The sequence below is a fragment of the Pongo abelii genome, chromosome 3 (assembly GCF_028885655.2).
Source record: "Pongo abelii isolate AG06213 chromosome 3, NHGRI_mPonAbe1-v2.0_pri, whole genome shotgun sequence".
Taxonomy (NCBI): Eukaryota; Metazoa; Chordata; class Mammalia; order Primates; family Hominidae; genus Pongo; species Pongo abelii.
In genome coordinates, this window is record NC_071988.2 from 62634851 (window position 1) to 62651738 (window position 16888).

The 16888-nt window shown below is 35.3% G+C and overlaps 1 long non-coding RNA gene across 1 annotated transcript in view; it reads right to left on the reverse strand.

Moving 5' to 3' along the window:
- Positions 1-7361: 7361 nt before the first annotated feature.
- LOC129058786 (uncharacterized) overlaps positions 7362-16888 on the reverse strand; it is a 57002-nt gene continuing 47475 nt past the window's right edge. The window contains exon 2 of the long non-coding RNA XR_008524188.2: positions 7362-13161. This is a non-coding gene — a long non-coding RNA (uncharacterized LOC129058786). The remainder of the gene's footprint in view (positions 13162-16888) is intronic.

Below are 16888 nucleotides of genomic sequence, written 5' to 3' on the forward strand. Positions count from 1 at the left end.
ACGCCCAGCCTATATTGCCATTCTTATATATAAAATATCAATATGAATTAATATTCTAATATTTTACTTTCTCTACAGTTCAATGAACAGAGTGTACAGATCATGGAGGATGTATCACTCTATAAGACAATTGCCTTAAAGTGGAGAAAGTAATAACATTACTTAGGTATTAATCTGTAGTGTGCATTTTTTAAAATCCAAATTTTCAGTATGCCCCTCCAGAGATTTTTAACTGGGGCCGAACTGTGTGCTTTATTAAAATACACTTTAGGTCATTCTGATGCAATGCAAGATATTTTTTAAGCACAATTTGAGTATTGCTACAGTGCTGTTGAGGTCACAAAAACATAGCTTTTATATAGACAATGGTTTGAGGAAAAACACTATAGGAACTTGGAATACTAATTAGGAGGCTATAACAATAGAATAGAGAATGAGAAATAATAAATCTCTGTACTAAAGGAGTTCCTATTGTGCTTCAAGAAGAAGTATACATGTGGTATTTACAAAGTAAGATAAATATGAACATAGGATTGATTAATTTTGAAGAACAGAGGGAAAATTATCAAGAATGGTTCCCAGGTTTCAAGCCTGGGTTGTGGCACAGAAAGTCCTCTTCATTTTCAAATTTGGTAGGAAAATAATGAAAAAAAATGCATATTTTAGGGAAAATTAGATGACCAAAGAATAACATAAAAAAGGAGAAATAGGTAAAAACGTAATAATAGGGCTCTTCAGCATTTAATTCATGGGATGAAAGATCAGGGGAAGAGGATTGAGAAAAAAAATGGATGTCCACTAAGTACATTTTAAAAAGTAGTTTGTGGTGGCGAGATTAAAAAAAATAGAAATTTAGGATAATGTTAGTGACTTTAATGTAATTAATATGGTTGAGTTGACAACCAGGTTACCCTGGGTTGAGAGAATAGGAAATGTGAAAATGGGAAGTGGAGATACTGAACATACCCTGATCCTTTCAAGAATCTTAAATAGAAAGAGAAGGTAGGAAATGAGCTTTTGCTTGGGGGGAAAATGCAAGTTATAAAGTAGAGGAGAGCATAGAGTACATTACAGATCGAAAGGGAAGGCAGTGCAGTGGAGAAGTCGTTACAAAATAAATGTGTGACAGATATAACTTAATTTGCATAGGATACCAAATTGGCCCCATTCCCTGATGTTCTGAGCTTAACTGCTTCTTCAGACTTCTGGAAGCGACTGCAAGAAAGACGGAGTTTGGGTAGAGAAAGCTGGAATGTTTCTTAAAGACCATTATCCAGTGGTATCAAATGTTAGATTAAATCATCTATTAGGTTGTTCATGAATAACAGAGATTCATTGCATTTCTTTTAAAAGGTGAGTAAAAATATATGATAAAATCCCTATAGAAACAGAATTGGAAAAAAAAAAAAAGCAGAGAAGAGAAAAGCTTTACAACAAAATACATGCTGTCTTCAACACTTAATACTATTCCTCCCTCTACTTTTAAGGGAAGTTTCTGGGGAGAAGATAAATAAAACATTTATATGAGAAAATAATCCTTGGATATGTATACTAACAAGTATTCTCTTATTTCACACCTGGAATTCGTCGGGGTCTGAAATATGCTACCACGGCGGGAATGGCATAGGTCCACTAAGCAAGTATATGGCTAAGTTGAAAACTGGTAGGCGTGAGTCGAGTTGTTTCCACAGCCCTCACTCCAGGTTAGTTCTACCCGTTTCACTATTTTGCTTTAGAAAAAAACTCTGGAGAAAAGGCAAGGCGAAATGACTATTCCAGTTGACACATCCAGAGAAATCAGGGAAATATATCTACTTTTTTGGACAAACGTCACTGGGTTGGAACAGAGGTGTGTAGGGTATGTAGGGAAAGTGATGGGCAGGTAAACCTCTCAGAGTTAAGCACAGCTAGAGCTGGTGAACATCGCTGCGGTACTAAGTGGCAATATGAGCACACATAATTATACTAAAGAACGTGCGTTTGTTCTCAAATCTCAACTGGCTGTTAGAATCGAACATTGTCTACCACTTTAAAGAGTCATAGGCCCTTGAGAAAGTGAAAGAGAACAAAGGGGAGACTAATAGCATGCCAAACCTTCATGTCACCATAGGATGACCATGGCTGCCTCCAGAGACAAGGGAGCAACAGTATAGCCCTCCCTGGATCAATTTTCCTGGTCAGTCAGATACCTCTCTACTAGCCAGGAATGCTGAGGCAACAAAGCCAATCCAGAGCTATTATGTCAGAGTGAGCAAGCTTAATACATGGGACTGTGGTTTTCTTTCGCTGTGGCTGAAGTGCATATTTACACAAGTTTGGTTTATGGCACAGATATCTTCACTTCATTTCTTAATCTGAGTAACAGACGACACCAAGGCATCACTCTCTTTGGTGTCATTCTTTACATCAGATCTTCTTGGCAGTACAAGGCCTTTACTTTACGCTTGGTGACATTTCAATCATTACCATCAGCCAGAATGCACAACTACCCTTGCCTGTTATCACAAGCAGAACCTTGGGCCCATGGGCTCTCTCAACCACAGTAAGCCAAATTTCCTGGAACGGGAGGAGATCCCTCTAGAAATCTGCTTTGGCTTAAGGTAATGCTGCTTCAAAGAGGAACTCTTGTATTTGGAATCCAAATAAATGATGTAAAAATACGTAACAAGTATTTCATGGCTGGTTTCTCTATTCATATGCATTTCTGGTGAGAGTGTTCCCATTTAAGCAATTCCATCTAATCATAACATCCATAATAAATACCATTTGATCAGAGCTAGGTATCAGTACTAAGAAGAATAAGTGGGTCATTCAGAACATCACTGAGATATTGCTGTCTTATGTCCTATTACAGTTGACATGTTGCATAACCTACTGGAATCACTCTTGTATTCTCCATTTTCCTTTTGGGTTGGAGAATTGTCACTCAGGAATTGAAGCTGGTGTTTGTAGCTGTGCTGAACTACCATCACGGTTTTATTGCTCTGTGTCAAAGCCAAATCTAGCCAATTTGAGTAATATCACATAAAGACAATAATAAATAAGTCTTTCCTTTCATTTCGTTCTTTGCTACGTGTCCCTTCTCTAATTCTTTGTTTTTCTTTTTTCTTTTTGAATAAGAAGTTGAGTGATAAAAAAGTCCTATGCAATCAAACTAAATTTTAAACTCTGCACAATCACAAAGATGGCAAATGATAGACAGCAAAATGTTTTTTTTTCCTTAGATCTTGCTAAACCAGATGTCTGAGGGATTTTTTAAAATGTGAAGAATTAAAACTCATATTTAATCCAACAAATTTTGTGTATTATCTAGATGTATATTTTATATTGAGAATTACTACAGTAATTGAGAAAATGCCATTTCCAAAGGATAGGCAGCTGCAGTCAAGAGGCATAGATTTTTATTTAAAAGTAAAAAGCTAAAAGTACTACTGTTTAATAGCAGTATACAAGATGATATTTTAAAAGATCAGGTCATTCACAGTTCCAGAAGCATCAGGCACAGACAGGGATTATTGACATAACTTCAAACTTGACATTTGATAAACTGTTAGGCACTTATATAGTGGGGAAGTGCTGTCAGATGCCATGCATTCAACATAAATAAACTGATTTTCATGGTGCCATAGTGAAACATGTCAGGCCTGAAGATGGAGAAGTCACTATGCACTGCATAGATTAAAAGTCTTGCCCAAACCGGAGATTATGGACTGCCGATGAGATCTTATCAGGTCACAGGTGATGGGAGCTGAACATCACAGGAAACCAGTACATGAGAGGCAGCTTAAACCATTTTCATTGATGTTCAACACTGTGGCAGTGATTTAGTAAAGGCTAAAATGAGTCTTCCTCAGACGATTTGTATTTCTTGTCTCAATGAATAAAAATACCAACAAATCTTGTTGTGTTAGAATATTTCACTCAATTCTCTGAGAGATAATACTTTGCAAATGCATCAAGTGACATGTGCAAGTACAGTACATTCATATTTCAACACACATTCTAGAGAATGAGAAATAAGAGCAATTTTATGGAAATTTTTTGAACAAAGACAAACAAGATACATGGCCATGTGCATACTTGGCGACATCGATTAACATATAGAGTTCTCAAACTACTGCCATAGCATGATACTTTAATACTGTGCGTTTAGGAAATATTACTTTGTAGCTACTGCATAATACTTTTTAAAATCAAAGACATATGTTTAAATGTACATTTTCCCAGAATTTTTGATGTCCATAAAGCTCTATGTTCAAAGATATCGTCTCTAAAGGTAATAACGTTGCTGATTCTAGGATGCATTTTAGTCTTGCATCAGACCTTCATTGTAATTTGAGGGAGAAAAAGTCTAAATTAATTGCCTTGTTCTTCTTAAAAATATATAAGCAAATGGATGATAAGTTTCCATTTTATCTTGACAGGCATTTTTGAGTTCCACGTTTAAGTTGCAGAAAATTATCTTCCCCTAATTTTGAGTACATACATCAAATGGAAAAGTCTCTTGATAATTATTTAGTGCCACAAGGCTTTCTGTGTATATGAACTTGAATTCAATTTGCTCATAAATCACTGGTCAAACAAATAATCTAGTCTTTAAATCAAAGCCACCAACAGACTTAAGAAATGTGGATGATATAATGACTGTCATATTTTAAAACAGTATTTTGACAAACAAAGATCACAACTACCAATATTTCAAATAAGAAATATTTCAAACTGGCATTACTGAAAGTTCAGCTTCTAGTGAGCAGTGTGAGACAAGCTGTAAATTCTGGAGAGTAATAAAAGGCTGTCATAAAGGATCATCAAAAGAAGTCAACCTTTAAAAGTAAAGTATTTTTAAAATTGAAAAACAAATATGATGTAGATTTTCCAAATAGTTTCTTTAGAAATGCACACATACATACACACACACATATATAAATATATATAATATACATATATACATACATGAAATATACATATATATATATATAAACTTTTTTTCCCAAAACCAGATAATGGAATATAATGTGTCAAAGTCTTTAACTTTATAGTATTAGGTTGGTATACATTTATTATAAACACAACTTAATTTGAGAATTCAAATGTAAACAAAGCACTAAAGAGAAATTCAGGAATATGAATGAAAAACAATAATAATTAGAGCAAATAGCACTTAATAATTACATAGACTAAGTGTGAATTTTATATATGTGTTAGAAGAGTTCACACATATTATCCTTGGTACAATATTCATCTTGTTATGACAAGTCACCTTTTTTCTTATTATAGTAAGAGAAATATTACTATCCTTTTTTGTTTTAATATGGTTAGAGTAACTTTTTTTAATTCAACATTAAGGCATAAATGATCATGGCATAATTGTGGCTTTGTGACAGATTTTGTACGTTGTTGAGATAGTAGTTACTGCAGAATCATAATTGAGTCTTTAATGTTTATAGAGAAGGTAAGTCAAAATTATATTATCAATATTTATTTTCACTCTACATATTTTTACTGACTGCCTGTTACATGCAGTTTCATTCATCACTAAGATGATCTTTCAAATACTATAATATAAAATATTAGACTCATTTCTCTTTTTATACCATCAAACTACCACCATGTGTATGTCATAGAAGGCATTTACACAAATATGCAAGAATAGATCCTCTGTTGTTTGTTTATAGAATATTGGATTTTGATTAAAAAATTGTGCTTAATATCATATAAATAAAAGTTTTAAAAGACCAATGAGTTAGAAGACTCCAAGATAAAGCCACTGCTTTCGACAGCCACAAAATGTGGATGGGTTAAGTATTGCAGGATAGATTCTCTGGGAATCAAACACCGAGAGGGGGTTAAGAGTACAAAGGTTTTCTGAGAGTACTAACTGGCGTTCAAGATGTCAGGCAAAAGCCAAAGGCTGTTCAACCTGCCCATTATTGTGTTCTCCAGGGAGAGAGTGTCTGTGTGGACCAGGCATTCTGTCCCTGAAGAGCCTAAAATTGTAGTTGTGTGGATCTGAAATTCACTCAGTGGGTCATTGGGAATAATAGTAAGTGACGCCACTCCTGCTTACCCCCTTGATTGTCTAGCCCATTTATTTTCCTACTGGACACACCATACCATACAAAAGTCTCTGATTTAATATGCCATATAGATGGCACATATACACATAAAAAGATACTCAGCACTAGGAAAAGATGGGTTAAGCATTTTCCTTAGCCACTAGGAAAATGCAAATTAAAACCACAATGAAGTTTCACTACACCCAGATCAGAATGATTAAAATAAAAAGACTGACAACATCAAGTGCTGGTGAAGATACAGAGACTGGATCACTCATACATTTCTGATGGGAATGTAAATGTATAGCCACTCTAGAAACAGTGTGACAGTTTTAAAAAATAAACATACAACTACCATAATATTAGGTTGGTGCAAAAGTAATTGTGGTTTTTACCATTTGAAGTAATGGCAATTGCAAGATATTATTGAGTGTCCTAGGGAAATTGATACTTACATCCATGCAGAAATGTGTACATAAATGTTTATTCGCTTTATTCAACATTCTTCAAACTTAGAAACAAGCTGTATGTCCTTCAGGTGGTGAATTGGTTAAACAAACTGTTAACATATATATACCATGGGAATAACACTCAGTAATAAAAAAATACTACATGCAACATCCTCTAAAAATCTCCAGAGAGCTACTTATAGTGAAAAAATTGAATCCTAAATGTTACAAATGGTACAATTCTATGTAGGTAATATTCTCCAAATGACAAAACTATAGAGATGGAGAACAGATTAGTGGTATCAAGAATGAAGAGGGGATGAGGGCTGGTTTGAAGTGAGAGTGGACATAAAAGGCCAAAAAGAGAGATCCTTGTGGTGATGGATATATTTTGTATCTTGCTTTTATCAATTCTAATATCCTGGATGTGATACTATGTCAAAGTTTGGCAGAATGTTACCACAAAGCAAAATTGGGTAAAGAGTACTACATTTTTCAACTGCATTTGAAACTATAATTATCTTTAAATAGAGGTTTAATTAAAAAAAACTGTTTACCTCAATACTCCATTTTATTCTGCTGGTAATTGAACCCAGAACATTTTATTAAAACCTCTTCAAATTTCTCACACTAATTACACAAATATATGTATTAAATATATAAATAAATGTATATCTTAATGTGTTAAATATGTTGAAGAGAAATTTGTTTATTTTGTATAATATTGAATAATCTCATTTCAGGTCCAAGATATTACCAAAGCTTATATATCGTAGTTTAATTTCAGAGATTACATTGAAATTTAGCTTTAGCAATTGTCCTGGCATTTTTGTTTGTTTTGTTTTAATATAAGACATTGCATAATTGTCTCTTGTTATAAGTCTAGCCCCGCTGCCTGGGATATTTGGAAAATGACAAACTATGTGTTCTGTAAGTAACTAGTTAATGAAAAATTTTCATCCAGTAAGATAAAGATTTTTATGAGATTTTTCTACCTATAGTTTACAATAATGACTTCCAAATAGAAAGCCTCTTTGAAATGTGTATATTAATAAGATGATTGAGACTCGATGAAGCTGATGGCTAAGATGAAACTCTGCCAATACAGCAATTGTACTTGTAGTATACATAAGTGAGATGTGCTCTTCATGTAACTAGCACTGTAACAATGCTTAGGAAGATACTAATGTCAGAAAGAATTATGGAGCTGAGGGACATATATTTTTTAAAAATTACGTATACACAAGCAGTTCCGGGCTTTGTTACTATTTTCATTTCATATAATACAAACACAATACAATTACTATTTATTTAGGGATTATTTCTTGAAGTCTATCATTCAACTTTGAATTTCAGTGATTTGGCAATATCATCAAGTATCGACATGCTCATGAACATATTCAAAAATGTGTCTAATGTGCTTTTAGAAATGATATTTCAGGATCTAACAGAAAGCTGCCTCTTGTGATATTTTGTGCTAATCAGAAACCCTAAAACCAAGCTGTCCAGAAGGACTACTAATCACATTAGGTCACTAGGCGTTTGACAATGTTTCACTCAGAATTGATAGTTGAGTTTGAGGTTAGTTAGGCTGATTTTTTTATTGCGACTCTAAATTCTAGGAGATTATACACAATCTGTAGCATTGCCTTTGAATTACCTGCTGCAAAGCACTTTCTTTCAGGTCATATGAATGTGCCAGTGTGAATACTGGCTAAGACTTTTAAACTTCTCAGTTCCTCCTAGATATGTCTTGCTTTCCAGGTATAAAATTATTATTTATCACTCACCAGTTTTATTGTTTTTATACACAGAGATCCAGGAAATTACAATTATCTTGATTAAGATAAAAGTAAGACTAACATTAGTTTAGGCAATCATTGTCTATATTTTATTGTTTCTCTTTTCATATCACCAGACATCTTATACACTTGCATGTTAATACAATTTATTTGTCTAAGATCTATTTGCATTTACCTATCAAGGCAAATCCATAAAATGAACATTTTATGATTCACATATTCTATTTTTCTCTACACAATAGCAACAGATAATTGCATCAGGTCTACACGTGTTATACCAAATTAGGAAATATGTATGCTATGTGGCTGGGCTTATAAAAAAATAAGCCTGATCAACATAATCTGACAAAAGAGTTGCAAAACTTTTGCAGTAACATTAAGAGATAGGCCTGGGATATTTAAATTTTGAGGTTGGGATGGTTATTCTAAATAATCTGCAAGATAAGTTACCAAGAAACAAACACAATAGCAATGGCAGCAACATAAAACCCATATACTTTGTAAGGATAGAAAAGTTACTGCAATAAGCATGAGGGGTGAGTCACCAATGGAGAGAAGAAAGAAAGATGGATGAAAGAGTGCCCTGGAACTGCCAATTCCTTGTGCTTGGAGAGTTTTGCCTGGATTTTTATGAGGCCTGGATTCTGCAATATGCCTCTTTCAAAGTTACTGGTTCGAGTGGGTTTCTTTTCCAGGAATCTAAAACAGTGTGATCAAAATGTGTAAAACACTTAAATGAAGGAATTATAGAATATAATTGCTTTGGTAATTTTTAAAAGTCAGTAATGCAAACAGAATTAGAGCAAGGGTTTAATGATTAAAAAGCAAGGACGGGCTGGGTGCGGTGGTTCACGCCTGTAATCCCAGTACTTTGGAAGGCTGAGGGCAGGTGGATCACGAGGTCAGGAGTTTGAGACCAGCCTGACCAACATGGTGAAACCCAGTCTCTACTAAAAATACAAAAATTAGCCAGGTGTGGTGGCATGCCCCTGTAATCCCAGCTACTCAGGAGGCTGAGGCAGGAGAATTGCTTGAACCTTGGAAGTGGAGGTTGCAGTGAGCAGAGATCACACCACTGCACTCCAGCCTGGGTGACAGATTGAGACTCCATCTCAGAAGAAAAAAAAAAAGCAAGGACAAAAATTGCCTCAGCAGATTAGCATGTATTTGCTTTAACCAACGAATGCCACTTCTGTTCTTTTTTTTTTTTTTTGCCCCTCATGTTTATTTAGACATCTCAGTCTTTTACTAAGTTTATCTTTACCCTCACTGAGATGTTAGTGAAGGTTGAACTGAATGGCGAATCCTGTGCAAGGAAGAGTAAGGAAAGAATGATGGTGGTTTTATAGAGTGATAAGGGAGGGAGAACAGAAGTTTCCTTAGACCCAGAAAATTCTCTTTCAGCCTGTAATTGTAGAGGATAATAAGAACAAGAGAGGTTTTAAAAAAAATGTAAAACATGGCAAAAAAAGATGTTGGTATTCAGAAGACTGTCTGATACAAACATGAGAGCTAAAAGATATTGCTGGAACTATTATGAGTCGAGGTGATATTAACGAGGACACTGTTATTGAATTTTTGCCACCACGAAATTATTGAGGCATCGTGCCTCAAATGCAGGTGCAGAATTCATATTTCCTGAAAGATGAAAAGAACCTGGAAAAAATCCAGAGAAGATATATTAAAATGGCTAATCATCTGGTAAACAAGATTTGAACATGTAGTATGAAAAAATGATTTAGTTGCTGGCTGAGGATGGGGGTGAGTAGATGGAGGTATTTTTTAGAATTATTCTTTTTTTTTTTTTTTTTTCTGACGGAGTCTTGCTCTGTTGCCCAGGCTGGAGTGCAGTGGCGCGATCTTGGCTCACTGAAACCTCCATCTCCCAGGTTCAAGCTATTCTCCTGCCTCAGCCTCCCGAGTAGCTGGGATTATAGGTAGAATTATTCTTAAAGCATATGAAGAGTGATTATGGGAACTAGCAGTTCTGCATTTCTTTTGGCTGTAGAACAGGAGGAAATTGAATTAACCCATGTGATTTAGGTTAGGTGTTAGGAACACAGAAGAAACTAGGAATCGTAGTTAGAACATTTCCATCACTGGAAATCATGGACTGAATACAATCTCTGAAATTATGACACACATGACAACACTCAATCTGAATAAATGAAACCTCAAGCCCCCTTTTATGATTCTGTAACAGAGATACGGTGAGGGTGTCTTTTTATCAAATGTGTCTATTGAATTATGCTATCGAACATGAACTTTTCTTTATGGTTGTAAACACAGAACTCTCCAAATGAAACAAATATCAGAGGTGTCTTTTTTGATGGCTTGTTAGTAATGTTTCTCCCCAGGATCCCCTGTAACTACACCTCCCTTGTAGAATACTGGGCTTGTACTTTTCTTAGAATGCCCAGCCTACATATTCAATCTTTGCATTTTCTTTCTCTCTGTGATAGGCAGTAGTGAACTTCAGAAATATTTCTGAAGGTCTGCCCTCTAGACACTTACAGGATCACAGCTCCTAGCACTCTTGTGGGTGTGTAGGGCCAAGTGACTAGCTTTGGATAACTCATGAGTGTTAGTCCTGTGTGTCCCTTCTAGATCATGTCTCCAGTTGTTGGTGGTAAACCTTGTAGAACTCTCAGTTTTCTCTCTGTCATGTCAACTGATAGCGTGAGACATGCGGGCTGCTTCAGCACCCTGGCGCAGTCCCTGAGTGCTGAGGTGAGCCCTTGACGAAGAGTGTAACAGGAACACTGGCGCAGTCCCTGAGTGCTGAGGTGAGCCCTTGACGAAGAGTGTAACAGGAACATTACAGACACATAGCATCCTCCAGAGTCCTTGATGGACTAACAGCAAGAGCAACATATAAACTCTGTCATTTCAAAGTACTAAGCTTTGGGGTTATTTGTTACTTAGCCCATCTGAGTGAAACACTATCTTTCTCATAAATTCTTAAATTATCTGCCTCGAAACCTGATACTAAGCTCTCTGTTCTGTAATGTTCTCCTGATGTGAAATTTTTTTGTGCCTTTGCATGATAGAATCTTTCTATGGACATTAACCTTAGAGAGCACAACAGATACAGCTTACTCACAACCTTTTGCCAGAAAGGAGTTATGAAACTTCTCTAGACCAAAGAGCTGGAAGTTTGGATAAAACACTGACAGTTACTGAACTTTGTCTCACATTTTGATCTCAGTGGAGTCCTTCTATTAATTAAAAGGAAAAAAAATTAAAAGTAAGAGAGATATGGGCACATTGAAAACCAGGGAACTTTATTATTTTATTTTCATATTTATAATATTTTTAAAAATCAATCGATTATTTTGTTCTTTCACTAATTTAGCAAGTATTTATTAAGTGAATTCTATGTGATAAATGGTGATCTAGGTGTCAGAGATAACAGTATTGCTTAAAATAGATATCCTTTTCTCATGAAAGTGGAGATAGCCTATTAAAAAAAAAATAGTAACTGGTATCATGGACCTGCCAGACTGCCAGCATTCAAACTCAGGCACCACTATAGTTGAGTGAAGGACAGATATCTATCCTTTCTCAGCCACGTTTTAGTTATCTGTACAATGTGGAAAAAGGACATAACATAATAAGCCTATATAAGGATATTTTAATATACGTAAAGTTCTTGAATCCATCTTTGAGACATAATAAATACCCAATATGTGTTAGTGATATGATGGTGATGATAATGATGATGATGGTGATTACATAAATGTATAATATTATTTCAGCTTTGAAGAAAAAATTCAAAGCACTACAAGGATATCTTAAGATTCTAAAGTCAGCGAAGTTATCAGAAAATAATAATTATACAGAAGTTGGAATGTTTGAAGGTGTGAGTCGTGTTTCTGTGGAAATAGAATTTCTAGGCACTAAGAGAGAAATTAGCTAGTACTTAGAATGTACTTTGAGTATTTGAAGAGAATAGGAAGACTAGTGACCAATGTGGAGTAAGAGAAGAAAAATGAAGTAGGAAAGAAGCTCTATGAACCAGCCAGAGGGCTGGCCAGTTGAGGAAAATAAGTTTAACTTATAAGATGATTAATAAGTAAAATTAGGCTGGGCACGGTGGCTCACGCCTGTAATCCCAACACTTTGGGAGGCCAAGGTAAGCAGATCACCCGAGGTTAGGAGTTTGAGACCAGCCTGGCCAACATGATGAAATCCCGTCTCTACTAAAAATACAAAAATTGGCTGAGTGTGGTGGTGCATGCTTGTAATCCTAGCTACTCAGGAAGGTGAGGCAGGAGAATCACTTGAACCCGGGAAGCGTGGTTGCAGTGAGCCGAAATCGTGCCACTGCATTCCAGCCTGGGGACAAGGGCGAGACTTCGTCTCAAAAAAGAAAAAAAAAAAAGTAATGGAATACAAGGGTTTAGGATCTATATTTGAGGTCAGATTCATACCATACTTTATCAAGAAGAAGGAAAATTTATAAAAAAATATACATTACATTAAATAATTCCAACATTCTGTGTAGTTTTTTTTGTTTTTTGTTTTTTGTTTTGAGATGGGTCTCACTCTGTCACCAAGACTAGAGTGCAGTGGCATGATCTCGGCTCACTCCAACCTCCATCTCCCAGGTTCAAGCGATTCTCCTGCCTCAGCCTCCTCAGTAGCTGGCTCTACAGGCATGCACCACCAAGCCTAGCTAATTTTTGTGTTTCTAGTAGAGAAGGAGTTTCACCATGTTGGCCAAGATGTTCTCGATCTGCTGACCTCATGATCCGCCGGTCTCTGCCTCCGAAAGTGCTGGGATTACAGGTGTGAGCCACCACGCCCGGCCTCTGTGTAGTTTTTACCTTCAGGTATTCACCATTTTGGATCCTTAGAGAGCAAAATAAATTGAAGTGGTTAGTAAGACTGAGGAACTACATTTTATATTTTTATTTCATTTTAGTTAATTTAAAATTACACTCAAATAGCCATGTGTGGCTATTGCAGAATACAGATCTAGTCATGTGTAGCTATTGCAGAACACAGATCTAGTCCTCAGAAGCCTCCACCAATTCCGCAGTACTTGACAAGTGACTGCCTCAATGTTTAAAAGTGCATCACAGATGAACCTTGCTGTGAGAAAACTTCTGTTTCATGCTGGGGGTTGCCCTTGGAAGAAATCTTGTCAAAACCTTCCATAAGCACACTCTTGCTTGATTGGATTCTGTTTCAGCTTTGGAAATATTAGAGTCCAACATGTCCTAGTGGGATATTTTATGATGCTTGGATTACAACTCAACATGAAAATATCCACTGAGATTTGTACGTTCGATTTCTTCTCAGATGTCTGCATAGATGATTTTTTTTTTATCTGAAATTGCTACTACTGACTCTAGGAAATTGTAATGATTTTGATTCTTCACATTTTATTGACAAGATGACGTTGAAGCTACACATCTTAGATGTTTCCTGTAATGAGTGTTGACTAATCTTTCCTGTTGCTATCTGATTGGAAGGAATTAGTGACAGATTTAAAGCTATTCTACCTGCTTACCACAATCAAAGACGAGCAGATGGAGAATATTATAGTATTTATATGTATCATAATTATGGTTTAGGGAAATTGACTAGATATATTTGTTTATTGATGACAAATAATGGATATGAGAAGTAAAATCTTTTCATTTTCTAATGGCTCTTTTAGATTTATCTAATAATATATTTCTTTCCTTTTCTGTTTCCTGTCACATGTAATTGAGTCATGACAGATTACACTTGACATTTTGGTTCTGTTTGCTGCTTTCCGTTGCTCTGAGTACAAAATAAAAAGTAGCCACTAGTCCTTTGTTACATAAAATCCTGTAAAACACCATTCTGCTGACAGGCTCATTAGTCATTATGTGAGGGAAAAGCTGTATTTCCATACTTGACATGCAAAAGTAAATCAATGGTTTCCTAAATGCCAGCCATGTTCCAGTTATAAATAGTATGACACGGAAATTCATGCTAGAGACATTAGAATGTGCATGGATATGTACACACACATGCACACACACCCATTACTCAAATGCACTAACTTGGAAAAAAAATGGCCATTAGGTACTTAATACCTAAAAATTATTTGAACTATGGAAATCTTGATACTTTTTAAAAATTTTTCTACTGATTTTGTTAATAAAATTCAGGAATCATAGGTAAAATATTTTATGTTGAGGTTTTCTAAATTAAATAATCAATAAAACCAACAAGAGAAAGTCTGGGGTATATTTAAGTGCAAAAAAAACTTTAATGGTTCATTTGTATCATAATTATCAGAGGTAAGCATGACATTTCTAGATGCTAGAGAGAGTTGGGAAAAGTGCTCTCTACATTTGCAAAGACTTCCTCTGAGGAGTCTATAAGCAGCACTGGGATCTTTCACCATCTTCCAGTGTGGGAGCTAAGAGAAGACAAGGAGGCTGCAGGAGCACCATATTTTCTCAACTGGACCAATCCATGCAAATAATTTGCTTGTTTGGTGTATTTCTGGAACATCATTTAGAAGTGTACCTAATGGAGTAAAACTCCTTTTTCCCCATATCAAGGCAAGGTACAAACAATGGCAAAACTATTTAAGGTTAAATAATATAATATTCTTGGAAATATGTCTGTCTCAGAATAATTGCTCAATGAAATTTCACAATGGCCTGGAAGAAACACTGTAGACATAAAGATGATTCCTCATAATAGTAAAGAATACATGTTTTTCTCCCTATATTAAATTTTTTGGAAAGGAGAGTATTCTGTTTATGACTTATACATAAAAATAATGACATAATACATATAAAAGATGTCTATGCATTTTAGCTTTTAGAATGCTCTATTCTCAAATTTTAAATGTTTTTTGGAATTATGTTGCTGTATTTTGTCACCAATAATCAAATACATATATACATTAGATGAGTGCTTGATTCTTTTAAAAGAAGATAGAATTCCTTTTTGCCTATCCCCTCATATAACACATAAAATACAACAAAAATAATTTTGCTTCTCAAAGTGTCTTTCAAATTACATTGGTTTATTTTCTACTTTTTCAAAATATATTTGCAATCATTACATTAAATTGAATGCATGCAGTATAGCTGTCTTATGTTTGTCTTCTCAGGAGGGCAAGAGTTGGGGGCTGATTTTAAGCTCTTTAAGAATTGATAAGGATTTTAAGATTCGATTGAAAGGAAATTATCTTGGGCCCCCAAAATCACTAAGGAAAACTCAAGCTGGAAATTGCTTAGAGGAAACCTGGCTCCCAGTCTATTTAAAGTTATCCCTCTGCTTACTGAGACAGTTGTCTATCTGATTGCCTCCTTTGGAAAGACTAATCAGAAACTCAAAACAATGCAACCCTTTGTGACTCAACTATGTGTGACCTGGAAGCTCCTCCCCACGCGCTTCCAGTCTTTCCGCCTTTGCTTCAAGTTTTCCTGCCTTTCCAGACTGAACCAATGTACTTCTTACCTACACTGATTGATGTTTCATGTCTCCCTAAAATGTATAGAACCAAACTGTGCCCTGATCACTTGGGTACGTGTCATCAGACTCCCTGAGGTTGTGTCACAGGCGCATCCTCAACCTCGGCAAAATGAACTTTCTAAGTTAACGGAGACGTGTCTTAGATTTTCTGGGTTCACAGATAAAAGTTTGAACACTATATTCTTCTTTAATTTGTTACATAACTCCCACAAAGAACCAAATCTCTCTGAAACTCAGTAGATTTCTCCCTAAAATGGGGCTATTTATGGCATCACTCATATGTTTTCTGAAGACTAAATGAATACAAACCTCCTGACTCAAACTTGGTATGTCAATGCCAGTTTCTTCATTTTCCCAGCAGATATTGCAGATTTAAAAAAATAAAAAACACCAAAATTAATCATTCTCAATCACACTTGATTTCCTTCATCCTTCATTTTCACATCTTAATTATTCCCCAATTCACTTATCTCCTTATTGCTGACCTGAATACTATGGAAACATTCATATGCTTGTGACAGTGAGTGAATGGACCCAGGGAAGGACTCCACTTCTACCAACAAATCTTGATAAATCATATCCCCTGAGGGTAGCAGAGGAATAACGGCCATGACAGAAGATGGCCACAATTTAAACTTCCACAAAGTAAAATTTGTTGCCATCTGCCTACCATATGTGCAAAAAAGAAAAAAAGGAAGGAAGGAAGGAAAAAAGAAAGAAAGAAAGAAAGAAAGAGAACTTAGATATAAATGGCTGAATAACATATACCATAAATGCAATTGCAGCAATTGACTCACAGTAAGTAGATACCTGCCTTTGTCAATAAAAATGTTGGATTAAATCGTTACTAATTTGAAAATATTTTCTATATTAATAAACAACTTATATTGGCTTCATAGTTTCCCTGACTTTCTAAAAAATTTTAGTCATCATGGCAATAAAAGCAAGCCACTCCATTTGAATTTTAGTTTAAATTTTAACGCTTACCTTTGTGTTAATTTCCATTTTGTAGACAATATTTGGTTCTGGTCTTATGCAATTATTTTTTGTTAATGTAATTTGAAAGTCCGTAATGCATCCAAACTTTTGGTGTCATCTCTTCCTTGAT